Source organism: Macrobrachium nipponense, chromosome 29 (assembly GCF_015104395.2).
Source record: "Macrobrachium nipponense isolate FS-2020 chromosome 29, ASM1510439v2, whole genome shotgun sequence".
Taxonomy (NCBI): domain Eukaryota; kingdom Metazoa; phylum Arthropoda; class Malacostraca; order Decapoda; family Palaemonidae; genus Macrobrachium; species Macrobrachium nipponense.
Genome location: NC_061092.1, coordinates 17,087,135 through 17,108,060, shown reverse-complemented (window position 1 = coordinate 17,108,060; position 20,926 = coordinate 17,087,135). Strand labels below are relative to the sequence as shown.

At 36.2% G+C, this 20,926-nt stretch overlaps 1 protein-coding gene across 3 annotated transcripts in view; it reads right to left on the bottom strand.

The window, feature by feature from the left end:
• LOC135206163 (solute carrier organic anion transporter family member 3A1-like) overlaps positions 1–20,926 on the bottom strand; it is a 297,764-nt gene that overhangs the window by 103,568 nt on the left and 173,270 nt on the right. The window contains exon 1 of one of the 3 annotated variants that reach the window (XM_064237444.1): positions 16,144–16,189. The exons of the other annotated variants lie outside the window; for them this stretch is intronic. The gene's annotated coding sequence lies outside the window, so the exon portion shown is untranslated. Of the gene's footprint in view, positions 1–16,143; positions 16,190–20,926 lie in introns of those variants that run through there. 3 annotated transcript variants of the gene reach the window in all.

The window sequence follows — 20,926 nt, the reverse complement described above, 5'->3', positions numbered from 1 at the left end:
TCGCCCACGAATACAACGCCCCCCCCCCCACAATCCCCTTCCCACACCCGGCACTATTCGGAGGAAAGTGTGTCAAACTTCACCACGATCACTGCCTGTAAACAGCGTATAACTTGGTAACTCGTAACCAGACACCACTTTTCAGAAACTAGACGCCTTTTTCGTGCCCCAATTACCGTCTAAGTGTGTCAAGAAAGCGACGAGGAATATGGAGGCAATCATGCAAATGCATGCGGCGGGCCGAAAGAAGCATAATGCACAGGAAAATGTAAGAAAAGTAAACAACGGAAAGCAGGAGAATAAACAACGGGGTGGGAAGTTACAAAAAAGTCGTTTCAGTCTCTATAAATGAACGATACATAAGGTAGAATACTAATAAAGACGTGTACCCCCACCATAGCTTGTCGTATTAATGAATGAAAAATAGAAACTTGACGCCGGACAAACATAAATTTAATTATGAAAAGAACAAAGTCATATAATTAAACGTCGAAAGACACAAACATCAATACAGAAAATTAAAAGACTGTCAAGGTACACAATTACGTCACATATGTAAATTGCCCTAAAATACGGACGAAGCTTCACTTTGTAAAAACTCATCTATATACTTTATTATACTTTAAAAAATATGCTTACTCTACGGATGGATATATATATATATATATATATATATATATATATATATATATATATATATATATATATATATATACTTTTTGTAACCATCACTGGCATCTTCGCAAAAGAATCTTGAAAAATAAAAAATACCAAAATTTAATTGTCCACAGTTACTCGGACGAGACAGCAACTACATCTCTTGAGTTTCAACAGGTTCGGTGATAGAATTTAATATATGAAAACACGATCAACGATGAGAGTAAACAATTTAATACATGGACAACAAAAAGAATAAACCTCCCTTTTGAAATTCTCAGATATAGATAACCAAGTAAAATTCAAATAACCTGCATACATACGTACATACACAATATATATATTATATCAATATATATTATATATATATATATATATAGATGTAGATATATATGAGGATGTGGTGTGAAAGTTAGGTTATATATATATATATATATATATATATTATACATATATGTATAATATATATATATATATATATATATATATATATATATATATATATATATATATATATATATATTATATATATAGTGTGTATGTAATTCAAACCCTTTCATACTCGCATTACTTCCACCTATTTCCTAACTCCAAACACCACCCTTGCGTACAAACCCTCCAACTAGAAACTTCCATCGATTTTTCCGCAACAAAATTACTGTAGCGAAGAGTAAATGGGAGAGAAATCAATTCAGAACCGGCGGTAATCCCATTAGTACCCCAGCGGATTAAGTCGCCGACAGTCGACTCCGTTCGACGGAGTTTTGTCGGACGGACGCCGCCGCGTGAATTCCGATTTGTCACACGAATTAAAAATCCCCCAGGGTGTGAACTGCGACTGAACAATGAGTCACGACAGTGAACACAGGTGAGTCACTCCGGTGAACATGTGAGTCACTGGCGACGTGAGTGAAAACGGAATGACGCCGCTTATGCCAGTTTTTTTTTTTTTTTTTTTTGGTTTTTTTTTTTTTTTTTTTTTTTTTTTTTTTTTTTTTTTTTTTTTTCCCCAAGTTGGGAAATGACCACATCAATACCACTGGGGAAATCGATAGACTCGTACCAAATTCACACTGCTGATCTTTCCTGCTTCGCGCAAGCACGCAGCGCATGCACACACACACACACACACACACACACAAATTCTCTCTCTCTTTCTCTTAAAAAATAAAAAAGTAGATAAATAAATCAAATCAAATCAAATGAAAATGAAAAAAAAAAAAATCCGCGCCCCATTTTATACCCATAAAAAATGTGTATTCTAAATCTTAGGATAGCAATACTTTTCAATTTCATCGACCACATTAATCAAAACTTCGTTTATCTAAAACGCACAAAACAGTTTGATGGATGTGAAAACTTTCCAATACTTCATCCAAAAAGGAAATGATTTGCGGAATGATTCCACGACGACACATGACAAACTCACTTCAAAACAAGCGATAAAACATCTCTTTAATTCTTCTCTCATCCTTCATCCATCCGATGTATTTGCTCCAATACACTTCTACTAATTAACCACGTCCATTCTCCCATCATCAATTACTCCACGTTCCTGGGTTCCATTTACCCGCAGAACCTTATTCTGGAACGCATTTACTCTCCACTTTCTCAGTCTTCCAGACGCTTCCAGGTGGCTTCACTAGCTTCTGCAGTTTCCCTTCACTATCCCCATTTACCACTGCATTGTCTGTTACATTCAGTCATTCATAATTCATTCATGATAATTTTTTTTTCCTTTTTTAATAATCCTACAACTTTGCACCTAAATTATTCCGGAATTATTCCGGCCACAAAGATGACTTAGAGCCATGGGGGACATTTCGTACTATTTTCTGGCAATTTTGTTGTACCAATGCAGTCACTCCATACATACATACACACACACATACACACATATATATATATATATATATTATATATAATATATATATATATATATATACATCGAGCTACAAAGAAAATGTCCTTTAATATGTAATTGGCTCTACCTCGAAATTAATATAATTTCATATATAAAACTAATTAATTCCGAGGTAGAATGAATTTGACATTGAAGGACATTTGTAGCTTGAAGTATGTATATGAATCACGGTAATTTGATATAACATATATATATATATATATATATATATATATATATATTTATATATATATATCCATATATATATATATATATTATATATATATATATATATATATGCATATATATACACACACCTATATATACACATATATATTACATTTAAATATATATATATATATATACACGTATATTTTTGTTTACACCCAAAGACACATTCATATGCACTGGCAAGTGTAAAAAAGTACAAATAAATAAATAAATAAATAACACGATATTCGCGGCTTCTCAAAAAGCCCCCAACCCGGAAAGGCGGCGCTGATTTCCATACGGGCAAAGCACCACTACCAGCAACAGGAGCAAAACAATTCCGGAAAATACGAACCATATCGAAATATCGAACCACAAACTCGAGGCCACATTCAATTTCAGCCGAAACTTTTAAGCGGAAAAAAGACTTTTCGAAAGATTGATTTCTTCCAAATTTTAGTTCGGGACGATAAGCCCTCTTCTCTCTCTCTCTCTCTCTCTCTCTCGCAAATTTACAGGCATATTTTTTAAAACAAGGATATATATATATATATATATATATATATATATATATATATATATATATATATATATATATATATATGTGTGTGTGTGTGTGTGTGTGTGTGTGTATAACATACATATATATATATATATATATATATATATATATATATATATCTATATATAAACATATATATATATACATATGCATACATATATATTATATACATATTTAAATATGTTTGTGTGTGAGTGCGTGAGTTGTTTATCTGTACCTCTGGGTTCATCAATTCGATGGGCACCCAAAATAACTCTCGCAATAACCAATTCACTAAAATCCTGCTATTTTGACAAATGCATGTCGAGGTCAATTATAAATGAATCCCGTGATGATCTAAAAGACCCGGCTTCGCGGACGTCCACCGACAACAAACTAATAATATTTGTCAATAAAAACATTCCCCCCAAATAAAAGATCCAAAGGCCGCACAGTCTCAATCTGGATCCAATTCAATCTGCTCCACAATATATTCATCATTTTCCACTTTTCAGCACGACCCAAATATTAAAGGACAAATGCCACTGGGGAATATCACGCCACTGTAAGACCCATTTTTGCACGAACGTTGAAAAACGTCTAAAATAAGAAAAAAAAAAAGTCTAAACTCTAAAAAAGAATTTCCAACAAGAGAGAAGGGAGGAGAAGGGTCAGGCTTGATGTTTTTAAAAACAGGTCACATAAACTTGCACGTAAACTCCTCAAGCCTAACGATCCTGGCAACAGCCCACTGGTCAACCCGATCCTTAAATTATGTAACCCACTCGCTGGAACCTCAGCCCCAACTACTAAGACGCCAACGAGACTAGCCAAGTTCGTGGAGACGTCATTTCGATCACATGAAAGACAGAAGGATTTAACATCGCGGTATATGCTACAGTTACCACTGTTCTTCAATAGCTCTTGAAAAATATGTCTTAAGACATTAAGTTTTCAGTTCGTCAATTTTCATCTGGGAAAACCCTCAGTAACAAGCGTTCCCCAAATCGAATTTTGGAGCATTGCGGCGCCAGTAAGAACTAACCAATAAATCGGATTTTGAAAATCCAATTGGTTGTCGCAACTGTTTAGAAAGAAGCGCGGGAATAGACAAAAATACCTACAAATCAACGAGATACGTAATTATTATTTTGTATAATAAAACGTAATTCAATATACTATTAATCTAAGAACTTGCTAATTTAATTTTCGAAATCTAAAATGCCATTAAATGTTTTACTAAAGAGTAAATGGAGATATCGTACATTACCCAACCATACTGCTGATGACGCAATTTATGACGTCACACACTTACTGAAAAGGTCGGCACCCATTTCCCTTTATATTCAAGATATGCAGCGTTCACCTTCCTTCTCTCGCTGGCTAAAAACAGTTCACATCTTTTAACGGAAGACGTCTATCGGCGCTGGGATTTCCTTGTGATCTTGGACATCGCTTCAATCTCACACCAACGACGCCACACCAGGGCACATATACATATTATATCGTTTGGCCGTTTCCTAAAGGTGTGTGTGCTTTCGAACAATGACGTCACTCTATGCGATGGCTTTAGCAACGCTCTGGTCGCGGGAGGTGATGTAGCAGGCCGGGTGGAATGGAGGCTTCTCCCCACCCCCTTCTATTTCCCCTTCTATTTCAACCCAGCTCTATTTAAAATTCCCCGCTCCCCTTCTTCTTCTTCTCTCTCTCTCTCTCTCTCTCTCTCTCTCTCTCTCTCTCTTTTTACGTGGAAAACATCAAAGGTTTTACATTCTGTATGAAGGAGGTTAATAAGCACACTCGTACGTCCTCATGTAAGGGGAGAGTAAAATGCCCAGCAGTGTCACAGGTGGAACTTTCCGCTTGTATGATTCACCACAAACGCACATCAACTCGAAACGTTACAAATGTATCTTCAAGTAATCATTCCAATTGCATTCTTAAACGTTCATCAAATCAGTCCTCGTTAAAATAATTATTTCTACAACTCTATCGAAAGTTTACTCACCAGCTAAAGAAGCAAATGCAGATACGAGAGAATTATATAGTAGCCTACGTCAGTCATTTCCTTCATAAGTAAATAATATCAACTTCCTTATACTATATGCAAATAATTATTTTATCTTGAAATTAAAATATGCCAGGATGAAAGGCTTGCAATCGCCTCTATGCACCCTTGCTGAAAAGCACCTGATTCTATTTGCATACCAACCATACCCACAAAGTCCCGCCCTAATCAATCAAGCTATCATGAAAAAACGTGACAGCAAGCAATAAGGGCGCCGCCCTAGCACTTAAACCCCACCCCCTAAAAAAAATATATATGTATATATATACACCCCACCCACTAAAAAAAAATACACCTGATATCACACCTCTATGGACATTTCTCGTGCATAAAAAGATGTTCATTGTAGGAAAGGAAGAATTCTTCTAATCAGTTTCCTACACAGAATCTTACAGGAGGTCAGTGACAAGCTTCTCTGAATCCTTATTTTCTTTATATATATTTTATACATTTCGAGTCATTTCTAATTTGCAAGATACCCTTGTCCTTTAACTCAGTACTCGAACGAGAAAAATGTCACCGAGAAATACAAGGAAAACTACAATGCAACAATGGAAATAGAAACCTTCGGTGTCCTATTTCCTCTCTTGGAAATGTCAAAGGAAAAAAAAAGAAAAAATTCCAAACCCAACAATATTTCTAGTACAAAAAAAGTTATGTCCTAGTCTTTTTTTTCTGACTAAACAGAAACACAAAAACGGAATTCCATCAGGTGAAAATATAAAATCATCGACATTCTGGAGGCAACAGGAACAATATGAAAACGATAACAAAAAAAAGCCAAGGACAAACTAACAAAATGAAATAAAAAAAATATTGCATACAAAACACGTGGAAGAGGTAAGTGCTCGTTAAGTCCCAGGAGTAACAATGCGACAAAGGTACGAGGCACAGGGGAGCAGAGGAAGGCAAAAAGCCTCAGGCCGCAATGAATTTACAAAATGAATTTTTAATATAAACTTTCCAGGCCTCCCCCCACCGACCCCTGACTCACTCACTCCACCCTGATGGTATAGGGAAGTCAATGACCTGTATCTACCCCCTATTACCTGCCCCCATCAGGCCCCATCCCAAGGGACATGCAGGAAATGCTCCACTTTTTTTTTTTTATTCCTTTCCACCCAATCACACGCACGCTATTTGCAATCCCAACAAGCATTACGTATTGGTTGTCTTTTTATGTAAAGGCCTGTCCACACGACCGGGCCTGATCGGCGTGCTCTAGGGTTGACGGGCAAATTCTGGCGGACTTATCCGTGAATGTTGTCCACACGGGTGAGGCGATGGAGAGGTGGGCGTGCCCGACGATGCCAGTAGTGTGTTCAGTGCGGTACGATAAACATGGTGCCTACCGCAAAGAAGAAGATAGTGTAGCATGATAATTGCTTTGTGTGTGATAAAAAAGAAGAGAATATGGTGCAAAGAATGTCTCAGTAAAAGAAATGTGTGTGGTTAACGTACGTCTGCCAGGGTCGAAGCTCAAGCCATCGGGCACCACCATGGTGATTTTGCTACAAGACCCATCGGGCTATTTGACGGTTTGCCCGTCAAGTGTGCCCGTTAGAGGGGAAGTCCGCCGATCAGGCCCGATCGTGTGGACAGGCCTTTACCTATTGTTCTGTCATCGTTCTCAAATGCGCATAACCCTCCCTTGGCCACCTCAAATTCGTTTCCATTCGCTCTCATCCCATAACACTGTTGCAACAAACATCGGTAACTCTCGTAAGAAATATCCTCTTTAGCTAAACTGCAAAGCTGTTCCACATTCCCTCCGCCAATACTATTTGCAATGCGAACATTTGTTGCTCTGTTTTAGAGCTCATTAACCTAATGGGAACTTGCTAAAAAAAATAACTGAAAGAGATACTACGAGAAATCAAGTGAATAAACGTTGCGATAATCAATACTATTACATTAAATACGTGCCATCGTAAAAAAATAGAAAGTGAATGTGAAATCTAATACAGCAATAGCATCCGCTGACCACGTCTCATCAAAGGGGAACGAAATGAGAATAATGGCGTCCTCTCTCTCTCTCTCTCTCTCTCTCTCTCCTCTCTCTCTCTCTCTCTCTCTCTCGTGTAACGTTAATGGCCAGGTGAAATACCCCCTGGTACTTGGAGGATGACAGATGTAAAGGGCGAAATACGAAAGAATAATCCAAGGAATTGTCAGTACCGGAGAGTCCGAGAAACCAGAGAATAATCCAAGGAATTGTCAGTACCGGAGAGTCCGAGAAACCAGAGAATAATCCAAGGAATTGTCAGTACCGGAGAGTCCGAGAAACCAGAGAGAGAGAGAGAGAGAGAGAGAGAGAGAGAGAGAGAGAGAGAGAGAGCCAGGGTAATAATGGCCGATTCATAGCAGGATACACTATCCAGTAACGACCTACGAGGATCCACCACAATGGATGAGCAAAGGACGCGAGGTGACGTAACTGAAGAAAAGAAAGGGTTCTTTGAATATATAAAGAGCAGTAGACTGCATGGGGTGGAACCATTCAACAATCCAACTTTCTTATTGTGTGCCGAACGTCACATACTTCGAGATATACTGCGAATTGCATAAGAACTCTTCAATTGCACGAAACTTGCGTCAGCCATTGTCTGTCAAGACCTGCTTCGCCAACCGTGTCCAGTGGTCCACAAACGCATGACTGACCTCTAATCCAATTATACGATCTGTGGAACAATGGCCTCTTAGACAATCAAAGATACCTTTAATCACATAAAAAGTCTTGTAACAAGTCTTGATGTATCTCTCTCTCTCTCTCTCTCTCTCTCTCTCTCTCTCTCTCTCTCTCTCTCTCTCTCTCTCTCTCAATGAGTGTCTATATATATATAATATATATATATATATATATATATATATATATATATATATATATATATATATATATGTTTGTCAATCGCGAATCATAGGATAATTAAATATATTCTTTTTAACCTCACGGTATTTACTAAAATTACGATGGCCTTTCTTCAAGCATTATAATTTACATAAGCAAAGACGGCTCTCGGAATCGTATTTCTCGATTATATACTTCTAAAAACAACATAAATGAGGAAAACATCATAAAATTTTTATGTGAATTTTTATACACAAGGGACAGTTTCATATATGAGAAACTGGTTGCTAAAGTTTTATCTTCGAGCAACTAGGTCAGTAGGATGAAGATGCATGGAATGAGACGATGTACAATTAAAAAATATTATGAATGTAATTGATAATCATTAAATAAATTTAAAACATCCTTAAAAAAGGCAACACACTATTTTGATATGCAGTTGCATTCACTTATAACAAACTGATTACAATTACAAATTCCCCGAAAGAAATTAAGATAGGAAATCGATGACTTAAGACAACAAACTTCGATGCAAGTAAAAAGAACGAACAGAAAAGAAAACTAAGAATCGATGCAAATAAATCATTAGCCTCCGCGACTCACCTGGTGGGTTTAGACTCATAGACTGAATGCAGGTAAAAATAATAATAAACAAATAAATCTCGATCCATATCAGCTGACCTGGGAAGTCCCGTGGGCGAATCGTAGATCTTCCCTCAGCTCTGACAAACAGCTTGATAACAGGGGTCATCAGGCGCTTCAATTATTCCTCATAATCGCATGTGCCTCACGAAGTGTGACGAAGTTACAAAAAATGACTCACGAAACCTTATTTTGATTCAAATATAATAAAATAGTAGTGGCGAATTCAAGAGACTGGAACTCATGCGCTGCCAAGGGATGGTTAAAAATAGATTAATTTTGCTGGTTGGTTATTAATTAAATCAATAATAATAAAAGTAAATGTCTTCAAATTAAAAATTTTAAGAAAACAAGCAATTGTCCCCCCAAAAATATTCAACATTCTGACTGAACAGAACGCGGAAAATAATTAAAAACAAAAACGCCAAAACATACGTATTAACAGAAATTGTACCATAAAAATCTCCTCTCTCTCTCTCTCTCTCTCTCTCTCTCTCTCTCTCTCTCTCTCTCTCTCTCTCTCTCTCTTGGAAAATCTAGTTAAAAAGAATCTCTTCGCTCATTTTCTATGTATCTCTCTTCCCAGCCTCACTCTCGACGTTTTTCATTTGAATGCAAAACGCCGACCTTATCTTTCTTATCTATCCGTTAAATCTACACATCATAAACCTGCCATTCATTAGAGATTAAACGTCCCACCGGCAACCCTTATCAGAAAACCTTATAAAACGTTTATCTATTAAACGAGTAAGTGACAAACATCGTCTCCTTGGAGTAACCTACTTATTAAATATACTTTGCTAGTCTACTATGGTTATCAGAAAGACGGGGCATTTCTGCAACAACTTCATATCCACTGCTAGCATTACACATGGGCGACCATTTTGAAAAACTCACTAAAACTTCATTATCGCCAAATTTAGACCACTTCAATTTCACCTGAGATGTCCTTCCCGACTTGCAAAACTGCTATATTATCTAATGACATAAATTGACATCAGCCACGTATTGCCATCTGCTCAGAAGCATTTATTCAGTCGCTTTGTGTATAACAGCAGGATTTTCAAGCCAACTCCTTTATCATCATCGCTGAAGCTGTTTACTCTAAATAACAACAACCAATTTAGAGAATACGTGCACCACTTGAGAAGCACCACTTGAGATGGCATATCCTTAAGAATTATACCAAAGAACAAAAAGAAAAAAAAAATGCAAATCTGTAACCTTATATTAAGTGCTCTATGACTATCATCAATGATTAAACAATTTTCGAAACGCACTAATAACCACAGTCATCCTTCGCCAATCACCAGGGAACCCGTTAATACGATTTCTGGTGATCAAAGAAAATGGCATCTCCTAATTGAAAAACTATCAAGGCAAATATCACTCCAAGGCGTGTATGACTTGATCAAATTATGGTAAGATTGACAACAATCACTTTCCCTCACGTGTGCAAAAAGGAGGGCGTGTCTCAATCTTTACTTCAGTTAATAAAACCACAATATAGGTTAGGATAATTGGCATGCTACTTGAATTATATAATGAGAGCCAATAACTAAATTGTTGGATAAAAGGTGCTCTAAACTAACAAGCAAAACGATGAAAGTTATGTATAAAAGTAACTATCAAACACAGGAAACCTCATTCCAGCAATAAGTACGGGAAAATTATTCAAGCATGATTACGATCGAATACCAAAGTTTCCAACAGGAAAGAAGAAAAACATAAAAAAACATCAGCGCATCTAGGCAACATTTCCAAGAACGTCCGCAATCTTAACCTTGCCAGAGTAACGGCCAACAAATCTGGTATGGGTCAAGGTTATGTAAGAACACTGACCATGACATATGAGTCTCGGTTGGGCCAGAAATGAATCTGAAGTGTACCTTGGCACGCCAAGTTTTCTATCGGCTATGACAAACTGCTAGTTTGCATGGCAAACGCGAGAACTCAAGACCTTCTCTCGATTGTTAAAAAAAAAAAAAAAAAAAAAAAACCAAAAAAAAAAAAAAAAAAATTAAATTCCGAATACACGAAAACTGATGGTGACAAAAGCACTGCGACAGTCGTATTTTATATCATTCTTTCGTTATAAAAGACACCTTAATGGATATGAAGATGTAAATCCACTGCCATCAACAAAAACAAAAGAAATATAAGATCAATCCATTGCCATCAACACAAACAAAAGAAATATAAGGCCAAACTACTGCCATCAACACAAACAAAAGAAATATAAGATCAATCCATTGCCATCAACACAAACAAAAGAAATATAAGATCAATCCATTGCCATCAACACAAACAAAAGAAATATATGATCAATCCATAGCCATCAACACAAACAAAAGAAATATAAGGCCAAACTACTGCCATCAACACAAACAAAAGAAATATAAGATCAATCCATTGCCATCAACACAAACAAAAGAAATATAGGATCAATCCACTGCAATACCACAAAACAAAAGCAAAATAAGATCAATCCCCTCCCATCAACAGAGACACAAAAACAAAATAGGACCAGTCCACTATAATATCAACACAGACAGAAAAGCGAAATAATACGACCAATTCACCGTTATCTACACAGAAACAAAAAGAAAATAACATAAAACTAAATTGGTAAATAATGCACTTTTGCAGTTCGCACGTGACAGCCTAACTTTCTTCGACAGAGCAGACATCAATCAAACTAGAAACTAAGAAACAACACTAAAGCACTGCAATCACAAATGAGTTTCTTTTGAGCCTCACTGATATGAGTGAGAGAGGAGAGAGAGAGAGAGAGAGAGAGAGAGAGAGAGAGAGGGAATAAATGGATTACAGGCGCGTTAGTTAACCTTTTTATTCTACCACAGAGAGAGAGAGAGAGAGAGAGAGAGAGAGAGAGAGAGAGAGAGAGGGGCCAGATCGCAACAACCTCGCACAACCATAAAACCCCTTCAATAGACCAATGTACGGTATGATTCACACCATATGTTAAGTGAAAATATATAGATATAATATAATATATAATATAATATATATATAATATATATATATATATATATATACACACACATATATAGATGTATATATTTACACTACACACAACGACATATATATATATATATATATAATACTTATATATATATATATATATATATTGTATATATAAAATATCATACTTATTCCCCGCTAGAGCTATATATTAAAACATTAATATTTAGCTGTTGCAGGGTATCTCTTAAGGGAGGGGAGGGGAAAGCGGAGGGAAGATAAAGGTTAGAAATAAGGTTTATCGTTATCGGCGCGTTTTCCGTCTACGTCACTTCCCTTTTATTCCTCCCGATACTTCCATTTCCCGTTCTTAAATTACATGCCGTTATCAGGAAGGTCTACCGCACAGTCATTTCTCTCTCTCTCTCTCTCTCTCTCTCTCTCTCTCTCTCTCTAAACCACCGCCACCGCCACCACCACCACCGCCGCCGCCGCCAACATTTCTTCACACTCATTTTCTGTTTACGATATGAGCCCCCCCCACCGACCTACTTTGGACATTACTGCAAATGAAAGACGCCACCCTGATGTCTCACTGCGGCTAACTTCCAAAATCATTAATCTGAAAGAGGGATTGTGGCCCAGGGCACGGTCTTGATCTGCGCATGCGCGCTTTGACGAAACGGATTCATAAGAGAACCCGATTCTTAACGCAATGTACTCAACTCACCGTGGAATTAACTGAGCTCCTCTCACATTTGGGTAATCTGGTTTCTCCATTCGTGACCTCACTTAGGATTCGAGGACAAAACTCCCCTTCCTGTAACATCGCGTACCTTCCTACTTACACTGTATTCCTGAAACTCGCCCTTGTTTACTGTAATTCCACTCATCTTCCTTTAACTACAACTCCACTCCTCTTCTGTAACTAATAAAAGTCTTTCCTCGTGTAACAAGAAACACAACTCGTTTTCCCGTAACTACAACTTTACTCCTCTCTGTAACCATAAAGTATTTCTTCTTGTACCTACTAACTTCACTAATCTTTCTGTAACCACAACTTCAGCCCTCTCCTGTTATCAATAACTTCTTTACCTCTTGCAACAAGTAACTTCACTCATCTTGCTATGAACACTACTTCAGTCTTCTCCTGTAACCAATAATTTCTTTCTTGTTGTAACAAGAAACTTCACTCATCTTGCTATAACCACAACTTCAGCCCTCTCCTGTAACCAATAAAGTCTTTCTTCTAGTAACAAGTAACTTCACTGATCCTCCTGCAACCAATAAATCTCAGTAACTTCACTTATCTTCTTATAACCATAACTTCAGCCGTCTCCTTAAACAATATTCTTTCTTCTAGTAACAAGTAACTTCACTGATCATCCTGTACCCATAAGTCTTTCTTCTAGTAACAAGTAACTTCACTGAACCTCCTGTATCCAACAAAGACTTTCTTCCTGTAACCAGTAACTTCACACTCGTTCCAGTAACCTACATCGTCTCAATCTTCCTCCCAGGACCTCAATCTTCCTCGCAATCGAAGTTCTTGAATAAGAGAGCTCTGCCTTGCCACTAAATGTCAATTAGTAGGGAGTCCCTTCGTTCGCCTGTCAATTGTGTCCCCTTTTTTACATGTTGCAGGATGTGTGTTTGCGCGCGCGCTTCTCTGCTTGTTTGAAGGTTTGAGTTCGAGCGCAGGGTTTGTGGTGACCGTTATCTTATTTATATTAGTATCGTGTGCGTGTGTAGTTTCATGTGTGTATGTTTAGGGTCGCTAAGGAGCTTGTGATCACCAATATATACAAACTATAGATACATATATAGTGTGTGCGTGTATGTGTATTATATAATCTCTCTCTCTCTCTCTCTCTCTCTCTCGTGTGCGTATGTTTTTGAGTCCATAAGAGGCTTGAGATCACTATATATATATATATATATATATATATATATATATATATATATATATATATATATATATAAAGATGATAGGATAGATATACAGCGTGCGTTATACACTCTCTCTCTCTCTCTCTCTCTCTCTCTCTCTCTCTCTTAATCTAAAGTCGACAATTCCAAAGATTCCGTAAATCGACTGATGCAAACGTTCCCCTAAATCCCGGGCAACGAGCCGGGCGCTAATAAAAGGGACTCAGTCCAAAATAAGAACGATCATAACAAGGCCATCACCATGACGCATAAAGAAGCGTCATGGCTACGCCACACGCTGGGTTGTCCCCAAAGTTCAGAATATGACGGAGAGAGAGAGAGAGAGAGAGAGAGAGAGAGAGAGAGAGAGAGATTATATACAAGGTAAAATGTGATTGCAAATGGACAACATTCTCAGACCTGAGAGAGAGAGAGAGAGAGAGAGAGAGAGAGAGAGAGAGAGAGAGAGAGAGAGAGAGAGAGAGAGAGAGAGAGACAGAGAGAGCTATATAAGTGAAAGCGAAATGCGGACATAAAAGAACAAAATTCTCAAGCTTCAGAGAGAGAGAGAGAGAGTAATTACCAAGAATATCAAGGGAAAATCAAAATAAAAGAGTTCCCTAGCTACGTGTTTGCACACATTAATAGGCGCGGGTGAACTTAATAACTGAATATGCCTAAGGTCTTTGATGTCCGATGTCTTCCGAGCTAACTATGCCTAAGTTCTTTGATGTCCGATGTCTTCCGCGCAGAAGAGAGAGAGAGAGAGAGAGAGACGGACTCTACAATCCATAAAGGGAGAGATTATGTCAGCCGTAGCATCATAACCAACAGAGGATAAAATAAGGCCGCATCATGCCTACCCATAGAACATAACCGGTCCATTGCTGTAATTACGTCGCGCACATGGCGACGAAATAATCCGGTAATATCACCTCGTAACCCCACTTTAATACAATATAAGAGACAAGCAATGAAAGATGAACGAACAAGGAATGGAGATGGAACAAATAAGGGAATTAAAGGGTAACAAATAACGACCGAAAAACATGAAAAAAATGGAATAAAATAAAAATAAAAAGTGGAGTTATCTTCAAGCTGAGAGAAATATACTAAATTCGAAAAATTAACGCTTCCGAAAAAGATAATTGTAAGTCAAGCCGATTAACCACAATAATCAGTTATTCAAGCTGAGGGAAATACCAGAATTCTAAAAGTAATCGTTCCCGAAAAAGTTTATTTCAAGTCAAGCTGATTAACCACAACCATCTGTTAATCAAGATGGGAGGAATACTAAAGATTAAAAAAATAAACGCTCCAGCAAAAGATAATATTAAGTCGAGCTGATTAACCACAATCATCAGTTATTCAAGCTGAGATCAATACTAAAGATTTAAAAAATGAACGTACCAATAGTACTAAACAACCGAAACTAGAACTTAAAGGCCGAAATTAGTACTACTATTACTAAAATACAGAAACTAGTACTACTAGCGCTAAAACGCTCCCGCAAAAGGTAGTCATTTTAAGTCAAGCCAATTAACCACAATCATCCATCTCCAACCAAAACGCCCTTTTGCATAGCAAAAAGGTTAACCCGTCGCGAATCTTAAAACTTAAGGGCAATTTTCATAAGCTGGTTATCGTGTACTTAAAAGGTTGCAAAAATGGGGAGCCAAGATAAGAGCAGGTCAGAGGGAGCCGGAGTTCAAAGGAATGAGGAGGGACGCCGCCGGCCTTGAGATGATGACTCTCGGCCTCAAAGGTGAACGATCTCCCTCGTCCTTAACAGGGGTAGAATGAGGGAGAAGCATCAGGGCTTCAAACAAGATGGGAATGAAGATGGCTGGCTCTTAACTCTGTGACCCTGTGTGCCGCTTGCATCCGCGTTCTAGCGTCCGTTGCAGGTAGCTGGGCAGTGGTGATTATTAGTATATATAAAATTGTATATGAATGTATTTGCATATATGCATATATATGTATACATATATTATTTATATATACATATATATATATATATGTGTATGTGTGTGTGTGTGTGTGTGTAACTGAATCACGAAAGTTTGGAACGTGATAAATGGATAAATGCATAAATAAAGGTATAAGCCACGAAGGAAAGTGAAACACTGGAGTAGCAATCGGTCTGCTAAGTAAAGGACGTGAGTCGAAAGATCTTGCAGCTACTCCAGTGTTTCACTTTCGCTCGTGGCTTATATCTATATATACATATATATAAAATATATATATATATATATATATATATATATATATATATATATATATATATGAGTGTGTGTGTGTAAGTAAACAGTAGCTTAAAGGCTAAGAAGATAAGAAAAACCAAAGAAACCTTCGCTTACCAGACAGGTCACTCACAGGATCCAGTACACAATGACGTACCTGAAATATAAAGCCAATGAATAATTATTTTTTAGATCAAACGCTGTCTTTAATATATTTACTAAAGAAAAATATTAATGGACAACACTCGATTGCAATAGAATAAGGACGTGCATGTTAAAATATAAAGAAATTATAAATGTAAAATAATTAAAGCAGCGTGTAAATACATTAAACTTAATTTGAGTACGGATACTTAGTTCCATGTGCATATCCGATATCTATGTATATTTATATATGATGTGTATATATACACATTATAGATAGTATATATATGTATATATATATAATATATATATATATATATATATATATATATATATATATATATATATATATATATATTTACATAAAGTGAATTTCACCGGTCATAACACCATATCACCATTTTCATGCAAGATAGAATGAACTCTATAGCCGGCAGTAAACCGTCCCCCAGTACTATGGCTTTTATACTGTACTACACGTTAATCCTCTTATGCGAACCAGCTGCATATGCTCTGCATGATTTGCTGTTCATTATTATTCCTCCCACGCTTTTTTTCATCCTTCCCTCTTGGGGAGTCGTAACCTTTCCGATATTTCCAGAATATTTCGTAAAATATGTTGTGTTTCGTTCCCTTTAACGTGAAGCGATTATTCCAGCGGCGAATGTCTGACATGTAATTGATGGTGATTAAGATACAAGCTCTATCTTTTCTTTGTGTGACTATGCACCTTAAAATGTGTATTTTTCTCTAAATAAACAACATAATGACAGATTTTAATACATCTACTTTGCAATTTGTGTCGGTGGGAATGCGCCAGTTCTTTCGGGTTTAAATGCCAAATTGGCTACATTTACGTTCATAAATATAAACGTATAAACTGTTCCTTTATTTATTCATTAACACAGTAGCACTTATGCAAAACTATATGCAAGTAAACACAAATAGTAGAAAAAAGGCGATTCTTAAGTATATTTCTAATAAACACCATAAATCATTCATGTATGTATCTATAATATATATATATATATATATATATATATATATATATATATATATATAATTTCAAAAACTGTATAACTTACATGTCAAATACATTTCACGAAATAATTAGAAGTGGAAAATAATAAAAACTTTCAGACAAATAATTACACCCTTTCCACTACAACTAAAGAATTTGTGTTGGCTTCACAGACAATCCCGCATCTTTTGAGAAGTAACACCATTTCGGTATGTTTTTTTTTACCTAAACGAAATAGATAACACACACACACACACACAACAAAAAAAAAAAGATAAAAAATGCATTCGCTGTCGTCATTTCATTTCCCCAAAGTGGTCAAAACACTTACTGTTCAACAGGACGAGGTTTGAAAGCTTTGTTTAGGGGAAAAATTGACCTGTCGAGACAAAAACAAAACATTTCCAAACACAAACAAATGACCATCTAAAAGCAATCTTCCTCTGAGAATTGTCTCCGAAGAACGGCGCACCACCACAAATGGATTCCAGGCTCCAGGTAAGGAGGAAAAAACTGGAGCCACAGAAAACTGTTTGAGAATAGGTCACTCCTAATTGCTAATGAATTCTTCGGTTTACGAAAATGGATATGTATAATACAAACATTATTGGCTGATTGGTACGAATTTGTTACCATTAAGTATTTTGCTAGGTAGCTCTACGAAAATGGTAACATATATATATATATATATAATATATATATTATAATATATATATATATATATAGATATATATATATATATATAACACACACACCCCACACACAACACACACACACACACACATATATAGATATATATGATATATGAAAGAATATATATATATATATATATATATATATATATATATATATAGATATATATATATATATATATATATATATAATATATATATATATAGTATATATATATGCATATATATGTATATATATACATACAAACACATGAATATACATATCATGATTACATATATGGTGTATTTTCATTTAGTTGCATCAGTGACTATATTCTGATTTTGCGAGAGAATACATTCTAAGACTGTACTGATTAATTGATTAATTAATAAAATCGTCAAGCGGCCGCGCCTTTGATGTCAAAGGCATTTTCTTAACAGATTAGCCTTTATTACATGCATTCAAGTATCTTATCGACAGTGAATCATTCTTAAGAGAGATTTCAGTGTCATAAGAATATGCACCGACATCACGCAACAAATGCAAACTTAATAGAAAAAAAACATCTTACTGTAGTTCTACAAAATTTAATCAATCCTGAAGTGATATTCAATGACGGAAGACAACACCTAAGCTGGTAATTGCATTGCGATAGCACCGTTGATTATTTCCCCGCCGTGATGGAAGATCTCATTTAATACATTAAATAACCGCATTAACTGACTGGTTTATTTCCGTTAACGTTATTAACGTCGACCGACCGCAAATATCCATCAACTGCTGTAATGACATAACCGGGATGTGTTTTGGAGTCGGTTCTACATTTATTCTAATTACAGGAATGAGACATTCATTAACAACATAATAAAGGTATTTCTCGAATTAAACAAACCTGAAGCGTTGGAAAACTACTTCACGAAATCTCGAATGGTGACGTTAATAAAAAGCAGTTTCCATGATTATACATAATGACTTGTAAAAAGTAGTTTCAGGGTTATGTACATAATAAAAAGGAGTTTCTGGACTATTACATAATAAAATGAAGTATCAATAAATGAACCTTGAAGATGAGGCGATGAACGCGCCCGCTCCAATTACGAGATTCGTTCGAATACGGAAACTTAAGGAATTTTTAAATTTTTATTCTTAAAAACTGCTATCAACAGAACTAAAAAGCCATTTTACGAATATTTTCATCCATTCAGAGCGAGAGAGAGAGAGAGAGAGAGAATTTTCATTCTTAAAACATACCATGCTAGTATCACAAAGGATTCAGTATTTAAGTATTTATCAACAAAATTATAAGCGTATGTCTTTTCATGCTTAAGCAACACGAGGTTACAGTATAAGAGACCAACATACAATGAAAATCATACAAGAGTTCTATGCAGTATTTAAGATGAACATATCATGAGTGAATTTTAAAAATAGCACATTCCGGTACACAAATTCTGAGTGGATATATCTGACTCAATTTGTACATTTAAGTACAAAAATTCGAAATGTAAATACCTGACTTAATTTGTACATTCAAGTACACAGGTTTAGAATGGAAATATCTGACATAATAATTAAAAAAAAAAAAAAAAAAAAGTATCCGCTGGTGACCCATAAAAGTAAGAACAGATACAGCCCACGTTAAGAACGGAAAAGACTACGTCCTCTTTTTCTTTTCTTTTTTCCTCTCATCTTAGGTAGCGGCAAAAGTTCCTCTGTAGACCTCTCCAATTACCGCAAGGGCCTGTGACCCAGTCTCGAGCGCCACTCGAAGGATGGGCGCCTCTTCCAAAAGGATGGGAGGGGGGCGGGGGTTCCCTGCTCTTATCGAACAACGTATATCCTATCTTCCCACATCCTCCACTTCATACGTTATTGCAGCTCTTGTGTGTGTTTGTGTGTGGGGGTTTGGGGTGGGGGATGGGGGTTTGGGGTTGGGGATGGGGGTTGGGGATTGGAATTAGGACGGGGCGCACAGGATGGTAAACCTAACATTAGTTCATTATAGAATTATGTTCCGTAAACAGGTACTTGTTCAAGCAGTTACGAGTCGGTGAAAATTGTAAGTAACTAATAATAATAATAATAATAATAATAATAATCAATAATAATTAATAATTAATAATAATATAATAATAATTTAATAAAATAATAATAATAATAATAATAAGACGAAGAAGAAGAAGAAGAAGAAGAAGAAGAAGAAGAAGAAGAAGAAGAAGTCAATTATAATTAAACATTTAATGTCGCAAGACTAAAGAGACCAGATTGAACCAATATGAAACCAAGCTATGAAACATCATCGACAATTAAATGGCTTAACATTACATGAAAAATATCTTACAGATACCTTTGTTACAGCTGTTACATAAAGTTCAATGATCTAGTAACAATCCCAACTAACCTATTGATTCGATAATTTTCTTACTACTGAGGCATGCATTCAAAAGGTCATTATTCTTATAGCAAAGCAGATTTTAAAAAATCGTTACATCAGTAACGACTACTTTGACAATGAACGTAACAAAACAAGCCATGTTTCAAAGACCACCATTACATAACAAAGGAAAAAATGCTCTCCAGTGAGGTTCGTTCAACATCAAAGCGTACTTTAGCAGATTACGCTTAATTTTAGCAGTATACGCTAACTTGAGCAGAATATTCCGTGCCCAACATGCGTAACCCGACGCATTCAAAGAACCTCGTACTGCGAAACTAAAAAGACGTCGTCATTCTTCATGCGAATTACGCTACTGCCGCTTACTCAGGATGACCATGAATATTCATTAGGCAATACAATGAGACATTTACGCTTCCTCGCTCAAAGGAACACGATGCCACATTACGTTCGGCGAAGGTCTTTGACCTCAAAACTAGATAGCAGGGAAATTGTAAGGTTCGTATGAACGTACATGCACATACATAAATTATTCTTAGTATAAAAACCAATAACACACGCACACATTTCATATATATATATATATATATATATATATATGTGTGTTGTGTGTGTGTGTGTGTGTGTGTGTGTGTGTGTGTGTGTGTGTGTGTGTGTGTGAATGATAA